This window comes from Ciconia boyciana, chromosome 5, assembly GCF_034638445.1.
Source record: "Ciconia boyciana chromosome 5, ASM3463844v1, whole genome shotgun sequence".
In the NCBI taxonomy this organism is placed as follows: domain Eukaryota; kingdom Metazoa; phylum Chordata; class Aves; order Ciconiiformes; family Ciconiidae; genus Ciconia; species Ciconia boyciana.
Window position 1 is genome coordinate 13,039,050 of NC_132938.1, and position 13,397 is coordinate 13,052,446.

A 13,397-nucleotide genomic window follows, 5' to 3' on the forward strand; every position below is an offset into this window, starting at 1 on the left:
AGCGTAAGCAGATCCTTTCTGTCATTCCAGTGACTGAGGAGAGGGAGGAAAAAGGGGACGAAGGAGGTATTACAGAAGGGAATATCCTTGCAGAAATGGCAGCTAGTCTGGGCTAATCAGAAAATGCTAGCTCAACCTCAACGCCAAAGTCTAACTCACCATTCAAAGCCAGGGAATCGTATTCCATTCTGGCTTTACCTTGGCACAGATCCTTCGGTTCTAACTTTGAATTACACCATTTTCTGTGATTAGGACTCAGGGCCATTATTTTTGTCCCTTAAAAAAAGGGCTGAACTAAGCTAGAGTAACTACATTTGTTGTATTAATACAAGTTGGGCAACGGGTAAGTTTTAACTCAGATATATTTCTCTAAAAAAAGAAAATTAAAGCAATGTAAAAACATCTGACAATACACAAATTAGTAAGAGTAAATTTCTTGCTTCTCACACTAATTGCTTCTGGAGTTAATGAAGGACCTTTTCACCTCTCAACTGCCCTGAAAGGTTTGCATTCTCCTCCCTTCTTTGAATCTCTCTAAGGTATTGCTATAATGACCATTTGTCCTGGAGACTGCTGGACAGATTCAGCATGTTTTGGCTATCATTTCCATGTGACAACAACTACATTTCATCAGGAGAGCTCACATGAGCACCACTGCAACTTGCTGCACTTGCTGAACGGGACCACAGTTCAGTGATGTGTTAAAAACGGGAATGTTGCAGCTCATCCCCTCTGTGGCTTCTGCCATCCCAGGAGACCAGAGATCAGCCCTGCAACACAGCACTTACCTGCAGGCCACCAAACTGGCCTTTACATTATTTTCCTCATTAACTAAAGAAAGAGAAAGATGCCCATATAGCGCAGGGAGAGCCATATCTCTCTAGATTCACTTGGAAAATAAAAGAAAAAGTCTCTTCAGAGAATTACATGTTTTATAATGACATCTATTTCTCTGTCACAAGAAGCCTGACAGAGGGTTTTCCTCTTTACAGAAATTATAAATTACTGACTGCATATTCTCTTAAAATAACTCTACCCTTAGCTCCCCTTACAAGCATTTCATTCCTCCAGTGCTCACACACAGCATGAACTTTATTTACACCAGTAAAAATGAAGAGTATTTCATTTCAAGATTATCTGAATCATACTGAAAACAATTCACGTAATTGAAACTAAATCACAGCCATTATCTCACTCATAACTTCAAATTTTGGTGTAACTTACATGAAGTAACATCAGAAGGCATCACCTCTGAGCGAGAGATACTCAGACTCTCAGATTACTCCCCATTTACCACTAGAGGCCAGCAGTTCACCTGCTGCTGCTATACTATGGAGTACCTGGCCACCTGAAGGTAATTCTGCTCCCTCTTCCACCTGCTAAGCCATACTAAAATAGGCTAGAAATACATACACTCCTATCTCACACACAAGGAATAGCTCCCCTTGGTCATAAGGGATGCTATATATTGGGAAAGAGAAGTAATTTAGGCAATCATAGATTTAAAGGAGGTACACACACACACACAAAATCTTTAAACAAAACTATAAAAGTATTGCAATGGGGGGGGGGGAGTGTGTGCAGAAATCTTGGTGTTTGGTTTTGGTCGTTGTCCCCCCACCCCCCAAAAGCTGTCAGTCCAAGGAAGGGCACTAATTTTTCCTGAATTTTAGTGCTGTCTCTGAAACTAGTATCTATGGCCTTAAACACGTGATGCAACATTTGGCTGCCCTTCCCTCTAGCTGTAACAGGCTGTCTAAGAAGCAAAGACAAAATGGATTTGATATGTCATTCCAGCACATCCCCTTGGAGACCATCCCTACTTCAGAAAATGGCAAGCAGTAATCGCCTGGAAAAAAGTCTCAGTTTAAACATCCAAAAAAGTGAAGATGTTCAAAACACCTTTAGCATATATTTATTATTTCTTTTGAAGGCTTTTACTTCTACATATAGGAGTAAGCAAAGACTACTAAATAGCACCTATATCATAGAGCTACTGCTTCACAGTGCTAAAATAACAAGGGAAAATCTCAACTCATCACAGACATTGCACTATTGTACAGATACTGAAAAATGCAGTGTTAGACAAAAGCAGTTTAGCATTTTTTCAGGTCCCTGTGAACTTAGATAGCACCCATCTCCTAGGAATTTTATAATTTAAGAGCACTACAAGAAAGCTACTTAAAGAGATTAAGCTATTCATTAGAAACAACTAACCAACTGATTTCTAGATGAGACAAATCTGTGTAAAGGAGAAAGCTTTAGTTATAGTTTTCCTAAACAGCAGGCAACCTGGAAAAGATGAGCCCACCAATTTCTTCCCCTTATATCCACCTACCTGCCAATCAGCAGCTAAGACCACGATGCAGATACTGCTCACGCATAAATATCTTCAACATGTGACAATACAGTGTCTCCTTGAAAAGAGGACCTCCCTTTAAGCATTTACACTATGAAGCGAAATAACATATTGCATGTATTTATGCCTACCTCAGGGAGGTTCCACATCTGTGACCAGCTGGTGCACTTCCAGCCAGACAAACAGTTGGCACGCTGCACTCTTCAAGAGCTGGGAAGCATCATAGGTGGCAAAAGGTCAGATTCAGGAGACTCTTCAAAATCCAAGAGAGGAATCTCTAAGACTAAACCCAGATATTTGCACTATCTCACAGTAAGCAAAACAGCACAGCACAGCACATGGGGAAAACAGCAGCCTCAGAAAAGCCCCAAATACCACATCCTCAGGTTCACATAAGGAGCAGAGCTCCCCTGAACACAATGTAATTGCATCAATTCATACCAGCTGTGAATCTAGCACATGCTTTTTTTCTAACTTTCTATTAACAGCTGGTATAATTCTGTTAAATCTGTGCCTTAGCACAGTTCAGCTGCAGGTCAGTCTGTTTCAAAGAAAGCAAAGATGATAATTTTGGTGAAATGGTTGCCTGAAAGGCAATAAAATACTCATTAGGAAACTCAGGCTGTTTCTACCCTTGAGAACATTTATTAACCCTGGTATTAGGATCCGCAAATCCTTTCTGTTTGCTGTGTAAAATCAGTCCCGTTTCTCTGCTGCCTCCATTTTGTGTTGTCACAGAGTTGATGGAGTACTTGTGTGCTTGAAGCTTCTCCTCACATTTCAGAAGTCACTAAACAGGTTTCAGGACAGTGGAGAACCAAGTCCCAAGAGTATCAAAATCATGTAGAAAAAAATACATAACTCCTAAAAGAGGGCAATTCCAGCTGTTCAGCGTCATTGAATCCTTCCCTTCTTTTTCCATGGATTTTTCCAGGGACATCAGGTTTGCACACCCAGCGAGAGGGAGGGTAAAGCCATTACATTTACCGAAACAAATTATGCAAGCTGATGAGAAGAGTTTCTTGCAGCTGTAACAACTGAAGTGCAGGAGAGGGCATAGCAAAGACAGGGCTCAAAATGGAATGTTGTTATCAACAAAGCTTTGTCTATCCATCTCAACAGAGAATCTGTGCTCCAGAAGAAAGGAAACAAGGAGGGAATGGCTGTAATTCCCTAGTAGGCAGTCAAATTAAAGGAGGACATACCTCTAACAGAGCTACTTATGAAGTAACTTCAGTAAGTACACCTTAGTCCAGTAATTGCAGCATTCTTACAGCAGTAAATAGATTACTAAAAAGCAACAGCAGTTCTGGGGAAAATGTGATTACGGGAATGGAAGTTCTCATCTAACTGTTTGGTGTTATTTAGCACGTATTTTCCAAGTCATACATGACCTGCATTTTCAAAGAGGAGAAGTACCTGCTTTACTAAACCCAGGGACAAAAGGCAGTTTGAGAGGCTGCCCATTAACATGTAGCACAGTGGTTTGCAGCCATCCAGATAGGCTTGATTAAATGAATTAATTACCCTCAGCTTCAAGACTTTAACTATCAGTTTTTCTTGACTGGCATTTAGTTTGCACAAGAGGCCCAACACTTATACTAAGCCCAGAGTTTGTATGTGTACTGGAGACTCAAGGCTCCCCAAACTTAAGACTGACATGTCTGTCAACGTACAAGAAAAGAGCAGGGATCCAGTTGTAGAGGTAACAATACATAATGCATCTCACAGTTCCTAGCATAGCCTTGGAAACAACAAAAAGTATATTTGTATTCAGAAATGAAATTAATATCAGTGACAGTGTAGGTCAGTTGGACATACTATAATACCTTCATTTGTTATTATTAATTTGTAGGATTAGTATGCTATACTGAGACAGTCTATCTCTTTTTTAAGGTAGCACACTCAGCTGTCACAATCTACCCTTTTAAAATCTTAAAACATTTGTTTCACGTTATGGTCACTGAAGACTGCAGTGACAGGCTCAGATCGTAAAAAGCATGTTTCTCCTTTTCTGCTGAAGAAAGTCCACCAGCTCACAGCAGTGTGGGAGAAGAAAGAGATCTGAAGCGATCTGAATCCTGTCTTGTGACACATGCAAACTGACAGGTGTGGTTGGATGTAGCTGCTAGAAAATATAGTACGCTGAGCAATTACGAACTCGCTGTTTGTCTCGGGAAAAGAGAATTGTGTAATCAGTAAATCTAACTGAGTTTTATCGATCGAGCTAGCAATGTTGCCTCTTCAGAAACCTGATGAAAATGCCAACACAAAGTCCATCAATAGGTGCTCTCCTGTTTACGGGGAGGGCTGAAAGGGGTCACCAAATGTGCTGTACAGAACGTACTTTGCCTATAGGTACACTGCAGATTCTCACAGCTTGCCTGCTTTAAAAAGACTTCAGAAAAAAAAAGAAAAAAAGGTCCTGTACAAGTCTACCTTCAATACCCTGTGTGAAAAGCCAAGGACTCGGCAGTTCATGCCCTAACAGTGAGGATAAACGCCTAAGAAACTAAAGGTTGAGAACATGGTCTATTAATTGGCATGCAGACAGCACTCTGCAAGCAATCCCTGATGCTGTCACGCATGGGGTGTGACCTGCCTCAACTGACTCTACCTTTCTCTCTTTTTCCATGAAAAATTGTATTCCAGCATCTCACTCCCAGTTTTGCCAAGGGTTAGATACAAATCTCTAGTATGCTTCGACATTTTTGTACGAAGTGAAAAGTATAAACCGGTTTACCCAGATAGCCACATTCTAAACAAAATTAGGCGGAAGAGGTGAAGAAAATCCATCAATAAACAGCAAAGTATGCAATGTACAGAAACAGAAAAAAAAAAGTACAGAAGAGTGCACCGCTCTGGAAAGGGGTGAACACTCCATGTGCACGCTACGGCTTTCTGTTTTGCCAGTGAACTTGGTACAAAGGCACTTGCAAACCTTTTGCTTAAAGGGAAACCATAACTAATGGCATCTGCCACAGGAACTGAGCAGCATTCACTGAATTGCAAACCACAGCTCCAGACACCCTTAATTTCTGCACAATAGATCACCAGTGCCTCTCGGGTTCAACTGGTCTCCAACATGCCACTTTGACTTCAAAACAGGGAGGTTGTTAAGTGACAAGTCAGCCAAGTGACAAAAGAACCAGTATCAATATACATAATGCAACAAAACCAAATGAACTTGGGTCATCTTGCTTACAACAGCAAGGCTTTCCATCCCTGGAGAATTCAGGATGCTCTCAGCCTAACAAGGCACCGATTCTTGTCTCACTCGAGCTCCGGGGGGCACGGCAGGAGCAATCTTTTGTCCTATCAGGGGAAGGGGAGGCAGGAAATCTTCAAAAGACTAGTTCAGATACATACAAAGAGGAAAGGATATCAAGGAAATGAGAAATAAATGTTTAAAATGGGGTCTGTAGCCAACTGGAGGATTGAACCAACACATTTTTGGACTGTGAGCTGTGAGAAATTGGTGACTTCAAGACTCAGAGGATCTATTTTAAGGATTTATACTGCATGCTTCATAGCATTTTACTTTCTCATGGTGTCTTTAACTCTACAATATATAACCAGAATGTATACATAAATGGCACAATTCATACTGCTCATCTTATCCGAAAAAGAGTCTTAAGCAGTTTTGAATTTAAGTTGAACAACTGGACATATAAAATAAAAACACATTAAGTAAATCATAACCTCTGACTGGAAGAACCATGAAACTGAATTCTGAACGTGTGTGGCACTCAGTAACCACAGCAGCCCAGCAGACCTCAGGAGGTCTCCACTCCAGCCTCCGGCTCAAGCAGACCAGCCTGGGGGCTGACTGATGGGATTAGCAGAACAGCTAACTCAGGTTGAAAATATTTGTGAAAATTTTGGGGTGGGAGGGAGGAAGAGGCTCCCAGATGCCCTGCGGGGAGGCCACAGCCAGGGCTGACCCCCTTGACCGCGGCTTCATCACCATGGATGTGCCTGGCAATCTGTGTCCCTGCCCCACCGGCCGCGGGATCCCCTTGGCTCCCAGCTCCGCGTCCCACAGGGAGCAGCCACCCACGCTGCGCCCTGACACTAAGCATTGAAGCTAGAAGAAATTTCTAAGGCTTCCTTAAGCCAAGGCTGTCACTTTGTATGGTGGAAATAAGAACTAAGTAGCACTCTGTAGAATTTACGTATTAACACGAGGGTTAAAAAGATGACAGTATAACTACAGTAAGTAATGAAGTGGCTTCCCCAAACCTGCATGCAAAGGCAATAGCAAGTTCTATTGTTTAAGATCTAAGGAAAGTTTCAAAGTGAAATAATTGCTTTTTAAAAAATAATTTTAAAAATATATTGTAAAACAAGTTAGTAGTTCATAGAAGGTATTTTAAGTAATGCAAAGAACTTAAAGCAACTTGAGTCTGGTTCATCAACATTAGACAATACATGCTGCGGGGCAGAAGCACATCTCTACTTACTGATTCACATTGGTAATTTACCCAAAGATTAATAAAATAAACCTTTATTTTGCAGGTTGGTTACATTACCAGACCAGTAGAAGCAAGTAGATGTGTTCCAGGCTTTCTGGGGCAAGGTACCTAGTCTACTTATAAATGGCATTTATGAACTACATAACCAAAAAAGAAAACTGAAAGTATATTTCTTTTTAAGAAACATATTTCAATAATTGAACAAATATCACATTCATAGAAAAACAGTTGGACTTCTATAACAGGCAGCTTTAATGAGTCTATTTCCATAAAAATGCTTGATTTTCAACTTCAAACCACTCCAGTGCCCTCCCTCAACTCCCTTGTTAGGCATCTTATTAAAAAAAAGTACTATGAAAAATATTCACTATTTTAGTCATTTGAGTCTTGTTCCAGGACTATTCCCTGATACTAGCCTTACCTGTTTCCCAGGAAATACTCTAGGGCATCCATTGCTGATTACCAGACACATACACCCCCACCTCCGCCCCCATTTCAAGAACATGGATTGATTTATGGATTGCAAAATGGTCTAAAATTGCTTACAAAATCTCCTACCTTCTATTGCAATGAAAGTAAACAAAGAGTCACCTTCACAACAGAGACCATTATTTGCCACTTCCACAAGAGATGGAGGTTCCATTTCTCTACTCCCTGACTTTCAATTTAGTCATTCACAGCTACGCAAAGCTAAACACACACCACCCTACCCTCTCACCAAAAGCCGCTGCATCCCTACTGAGCTCCTACAGCCTGAGCAGAGCAGCCAGCCTCATCTGCACCATCCCAGGCGACAGGCACCACCGCTCCTCGTGCAGGAAGGCTGCTGCATCAAGCTTTATTTTAAAGCCAAACTGAAGAAACACCAGGACTCACCCCATTTAATGTCCCTTGGGTCTGCAACTTTGCCCTTCAGTCATTTTGGGGATACATCTTCCTCTTTGTGAAAAGAGCTCCTTTGAGCCCAACCTGCTGCTCCCCCTTTTTAGGGGGGAGGCAGAAGGGGAAGATCCTTTTCTGGAGCTCTGTGCTGGCCTAAAACCATATTTAAACCCACCGACTGCGAAATGAGGTCCTGGGAAGGCTCCCCAGCATATACGTGTCCTTTCATTGCAGAGCAGCCATGGCACCTCTGCATGGTCCAAACCCAGTCATCTTCCCTATTTTGGTGGTGCTTCTCATAACAGCAGCTTAAAGCCAGCCCTTACTATTGGCAGCATTTCAACCCCCTTCACATTAGATTTGCCTGCGTTTAAACAGCACTGAGCCATGCAGTGAAGCTACAGCCCAAAATTCAAGCTCTTCCAGAAGAGCCCCCAAGGAACAGCTGACCCGGAATGGAACAACATTACGATACTCCTTAAATTCCTCAAGAAAAAATAAGACAACGCTTTTTCTCAATCATTACTATGGTCATAACCTATACTACTATATTTTAGGATTTAACACTGCCCTGATTCACAAGCAATACAGGAGGGACAGAAAAAAGCAGGAGTTCTGCCAGGTCTGCTCTGGTCTGGTTTGGGTTCTTTTCTGGAGTGTGCAGTTGCTTTCAGAGCGATGAATTGCCCATCACTGCTGAAGATGTTGCTTCAGGAAAATCCACTATGGTTTTAGTCCTTTTATCTCAGCAGAGGTCACCCTGAAAGCTGCATTGAAGAAACGAAACAAAAGCACATCTGATGCAATAAGCCTGGCTACTGAGAAGGAAAAGCCCCACAAGCTTGAAACAAAGCTTCCAGCAAAAGATTTTTGTGTGCCCTGTGGCACACACAGCCATCAGCAATTTATGACTTTAAAAAAAGAGCTAAGGGAAGGCTTCAGATAAACTGCATTTTGCTAGAAAACAGTGATTTAATTTGCTTGGAAAAAAGCTGCTCATCTCATTTACAAATTAAGATATGGAGAGGTTACTGTCCCACTCCTCTGGTGAAGACTAATTTTTGTGCATTCCATTTTATTCCCCAGTTCCCAAATGCAATTGTGCAAATGCTTAACCTTATGCACTGAACTGAAGTCAATGGCATCATCCATGCACCTAATGCCAAACATGAACAGTTTAAACTTCTGCTGAAGCAGAACTCAGAAACCAACTTGAAATTCAGGTCTCCATTCTTAAGTTTTGATGAAACTCTGACTGATGCTGGACGCTGCAGGATGAGGGGACTGTTAAGGAAACCGTCCTTAATACCCATCTTGGAGACACAAAACAACACAGCAGCAGAACAGAGAACAGAGCCCAGGATCTGTAGGTCCTCTTCATTTCAGACTGAGTCTTTAATTTCTCAGACGTATATGCTAATGGAGTAGTTTGTTAAGCTGTTTCAGTACTGATCCAGACATGTGAATGCATACCTTACTCCAGACCTTTGCTGAAGCTGCTTGAATTAAGCTCAGTGTAAGTGGCATGAGAAGCAGAGAGTAACAAAAATGAATCATGGGTTCCTTAAGCCAAATTCTTACTGATTTTACAGGACACTCTTGAAAAGCTGAAAACCTAATTAAGAAAAGACATACATGGATGCTATATAAGCAGAAACAGAGTATCTTTCGTAACTGAACTCTTAAAACAATTGTATTATCCCAATTTTACAATTTAAATCTATGAAAATATATAATGCAGTCTACGTGTATATGCTGTATAAAGCTATCTGACACACAAATATGACTTTCTAAGGCAATGAACAGCAATCATTTCCAGAGGAACCGATGGGAAGAGATGCTGCCCAGCACCTGTGTCAGATGAAGCTCATGATCTACGGGATCATCTCCCTGGAGCTCCCAGAGCCTCCCACCCCTTCTTCCAGGGCTTTCTAACTCAAGCCTAGAGTAAGGAGATGTCTTTTTGAAATAGTGAAGCCTCGTCTGAGAAGGCAATGGGTAAGGGGTGCTAAGCAGGACCCTTCATTAGCAGTGGTTATAAGACAGAACACTGTTACACAACGCAATGATCTATCACAGCAACAGTGTACAAGCAGGCTTGAAATATCCAAATATAAAGCAAGTCTACACTATAGATGAGCTTAATATTCCAAAGATTTTGAAAATTAAATTTATAGCCATTTCAAAATACTGTTTTCCAATAGACAGGCCAAAACTTGCAACCTTAGCACAAGCAAAAGATTACTGCACTTTAGTACAAATACTTGTTCATAACTAACTGAATACCAGCAGCTCTTCTCCCCTTCTTTTACTGAAAAATCTATTGTTTGATGAGGAAAAAACATGTGCAAGGAAAACATTTGAATCCCTATTAAGAAAAGTGCAGAACATTTCACTTTCATAGAAAAACGTGGACAAATTGGGCTATTCCTTGTAAAGATTTATAAATCAGTTAGAGATTGTTGTCACACCAGGCCTAAAACATTTTTACTGCACTTAGAGGCTCAGGAATGCTTTTGTTTGAGCACAGAACTTTTCTAAACACACTGCAGCTCTGCTAACAGCCACCAGCCCTCAAGTGGAAGCCCTTGGAGAGGTATTACCCTGAAAGCCATTTATCTTTTACTTCAATTTGCAAGCAAACACCAACACAGAGAGCCATTAGAGAACAAGTGCTCTCTGGATGCTGAAAATCAATGGAGGAAAATTAAAAATCAACAAAGCTCTCACATACAGCCTCCTAAATGAAACGGCCTGTGATCCAGTCAATCCTTGTTAAGAGGAGAGTAAAATAAATTCTTAATCAAGGATGAGCTCTAGTGACACTTCTTATCATACTTATATTGCATATCATATATCTCTAGCTATATCCTGTGTCATAAGGATATAATCTGATAATAAGGATACTCATAGTGCATAGAACAATTAAGAAACTATTTTCAACACTCAAGTTCTAGTGGCAGACAAAAGGTTTAGGCTCCGAGAAGGGTGATGATGTGTGAATGAAGTGACACAAGTAAACATAGCAGAAGTTTTGTACAATATTTTTATAAATGCCCCCTTGCTTACATCCTGAAGAGTAAATCCACCTAATTGACATATTTTTTTCTTTTTTTTTTACAGTATTAAGCTAGTTACCAGTCTTCTTAGGTCAGCTCATAAAGCAGCACTGGGAACAACACACTGCCTGTGATGCTCTTCCATGTTGCTCACAGACATGGAAAAATTTAAAAAGTAAAAAGTAAAAATATTTAAAAGATTTGACTATGCCATCTTACCTACTAATCACTGTCACTCATGAACCAGTCAAACCACCGCCCCTGAGAACGTGACCAAGTATTGATATAAAGATGTCAACAGAACGCAATGTCACATGTACAAACCACTCATTTACCTTGATAATTGCAATAAACATGCAACAGCATGAGGTATGCTAACAAAATAGGATATCATTCACTGAGGCAATTATTAGCCTTCCTAATGTAACAATTTCCCCATGATGTAATAGCCATGGCACAACTAAGCAGTTTGAGCCAACATATATTGAAATAATATGTATTGATTAATTTAATTTTCCATATTTTTTCTGAATTAAGAAGAGGTCAGTCTTTCCACTTTTGCTGATAATTTCTCAACATGGCAAGAAGACAAAAGATGAAAAGGGTCCTTAAATCCTTCATAATTTCCGTTATAAACATGACTTCTGTGAGGAAAAAGGAATTCTGGGGTGAAAAATCTTCAGAAATGAGACGCCTCACATCTAAGGCTCACATCCATTTGCCTACACCCTGTTCAGCAAGCACTAGTACTGATAAATTAACGCAAAGGATAAGGTAGGAAACTAAGCACAGCAGGTTTCACTGAGATCAAGCGAAATGTAAACAGGATCAGGTTTCTAAGTTATCTACCTTTTTACATGATGCTGCAATTGCTTCTAAATGGATGTTCAAGAGTACTGCATGGCACCATGATAAGAGTTGATGGGTTCACAATAGCACCAGGTGGATATGTTCAAACGATGAAGCTGTTAATTACTCCAGAAGACCAGCACAGTCTGAGCCTTTGATATCAACATGGTTATGGATTTCTCCATTAATGAACGTGTCATAGTCCCAGCTGAGGCTCTTCCAGTGAACCATCCAGTTAGGTGTTGTGGAACCAACCTCTCCTTCCAACCACTGCCAACCAAATCCGGGCAGAACACGGTTTCTCTTTTCCTGCGCTTCCAGAGAAGAATCGGTAGTTCAGGCTCTGCTGTGAAACTCCTTTACCACACACCTTTTAGTCAGACAGCATAATGGAATTACAGATCCAACCAAAGCATGTAAACCCTCTGCATACTTGACTGTTACCTCTTTTGACCAGGCTGTTTTTATCACCAGCAAATGAAGTCCCTCATCCTTGCCTAGCGCTGGTGATGAAATTGCTCAACCTTCTAGAAAACATATGGTCTTTGAAAAACATTTCAAACACCTTTCATCTTTATCTTGTACAAGGACTATTTTCCACAGTGTTTGCAAGCTGCTGGGCATAAAAAGTCTCTAATGATTACCGTCTTTTCTTCTTTACCAGAGTGAGGGTGCTAAAACTGTGGGCATCGCTGATATCTTCTACCACAAAATACAAACTCTAAACTACCCAAAGGGTTACATGTAATAAGCTTCTTACAGCCATGAAGACAGATGGCATGGCATATCTGAACACAAGCATGACAAATTTAGGACTACGTGCATCTGCAGAATTGACTCTTCAGGATATTTGTTTGGCAGTCAAAGTGTTCTTCAAAATGATACAAATAAAAATGGACAATTTATTTTTTCCAGAACAGAGACAGGTTCCACAGGTCTCCCCTCTGGTGACTAACTCAGTAATTTTTAATAGGTAAGAGAACAGAAGCAAAAATACAAACTGTATTTTAACTTTTTATTTTATTTTCACTTCTAAGGTTAAAATTTCAAGATGGTTGGGTGTGAGAGAGAGAATAGCTCAGGGCATCTTTCTTTATTGTAAAGCTCAAGAAAACTTGTGAGAAATCACAGTGGATTTTCTCTGATTAAAAAAGGCAAAGGTAAAATGGCAGTTGCCAAAATTTTGAATATGCTGCTTGCTCTTCCCTAGCAAGGCTCATTTGATTGCAACTTGACTCATCAGATGCTGTTTTAACACCTCTTGAGATGCACGAAGTTGATGTCTGTGCTCCCCTGAAGACAAGAACACATTTTTCAAGGCTCTAAGCTGCCAGCCACACTGCAGTGAAACATATGCTGTCCTGTTACTTCAGATAACAAACGGCTTCTCTTTTGTTCAGCAATTCAGCCACACAAATAACTTATTTTGTCTCCTGAGACTTTTGAAATGAGTGAGGTCTCTTCAAATAGGCATCAACTGCATTGTGTTACTGGGTAATATACTTGAAACACAGGGCTAGATTATTCCAACCAAGGTGTGGTAACTGAGCTGGCTTTTATAAGTAGCAGCTGAGGCAATTGGTTGTGACTCCGCTATTCCCAACGGTAATCCTTATGGAAAGACTATAAATATTGCATACCCACCATTACATGTAATGAACAAATATTGACAATATACTGTATTCTGAAATAGTCAGTAAGTAACCTCATTCACGTGAGAGAACCCTACTTACAGAGAGTCTTTTAGATCAAGTAAACGTATTCAGGGTTACA

The 13,397-nt window shown here is 40.6% G+C and overlaps 1 protein-coding gene across 5 annotated transcripts in view; it reads right to left on the reverse strand.

Annotated features, from left to right (window-relative positions):
* The window catches only part of SORCS2 (sortilin related VPS10 domain containing receptor 2), a 653,060-nt gene that overhangs the window by 236,968 nt on the left and 402,695 nt on the right, over window positions 1–13,397 (reverse strand). The gene's annotated exons all lie outside the window — the stretch shown is intronic.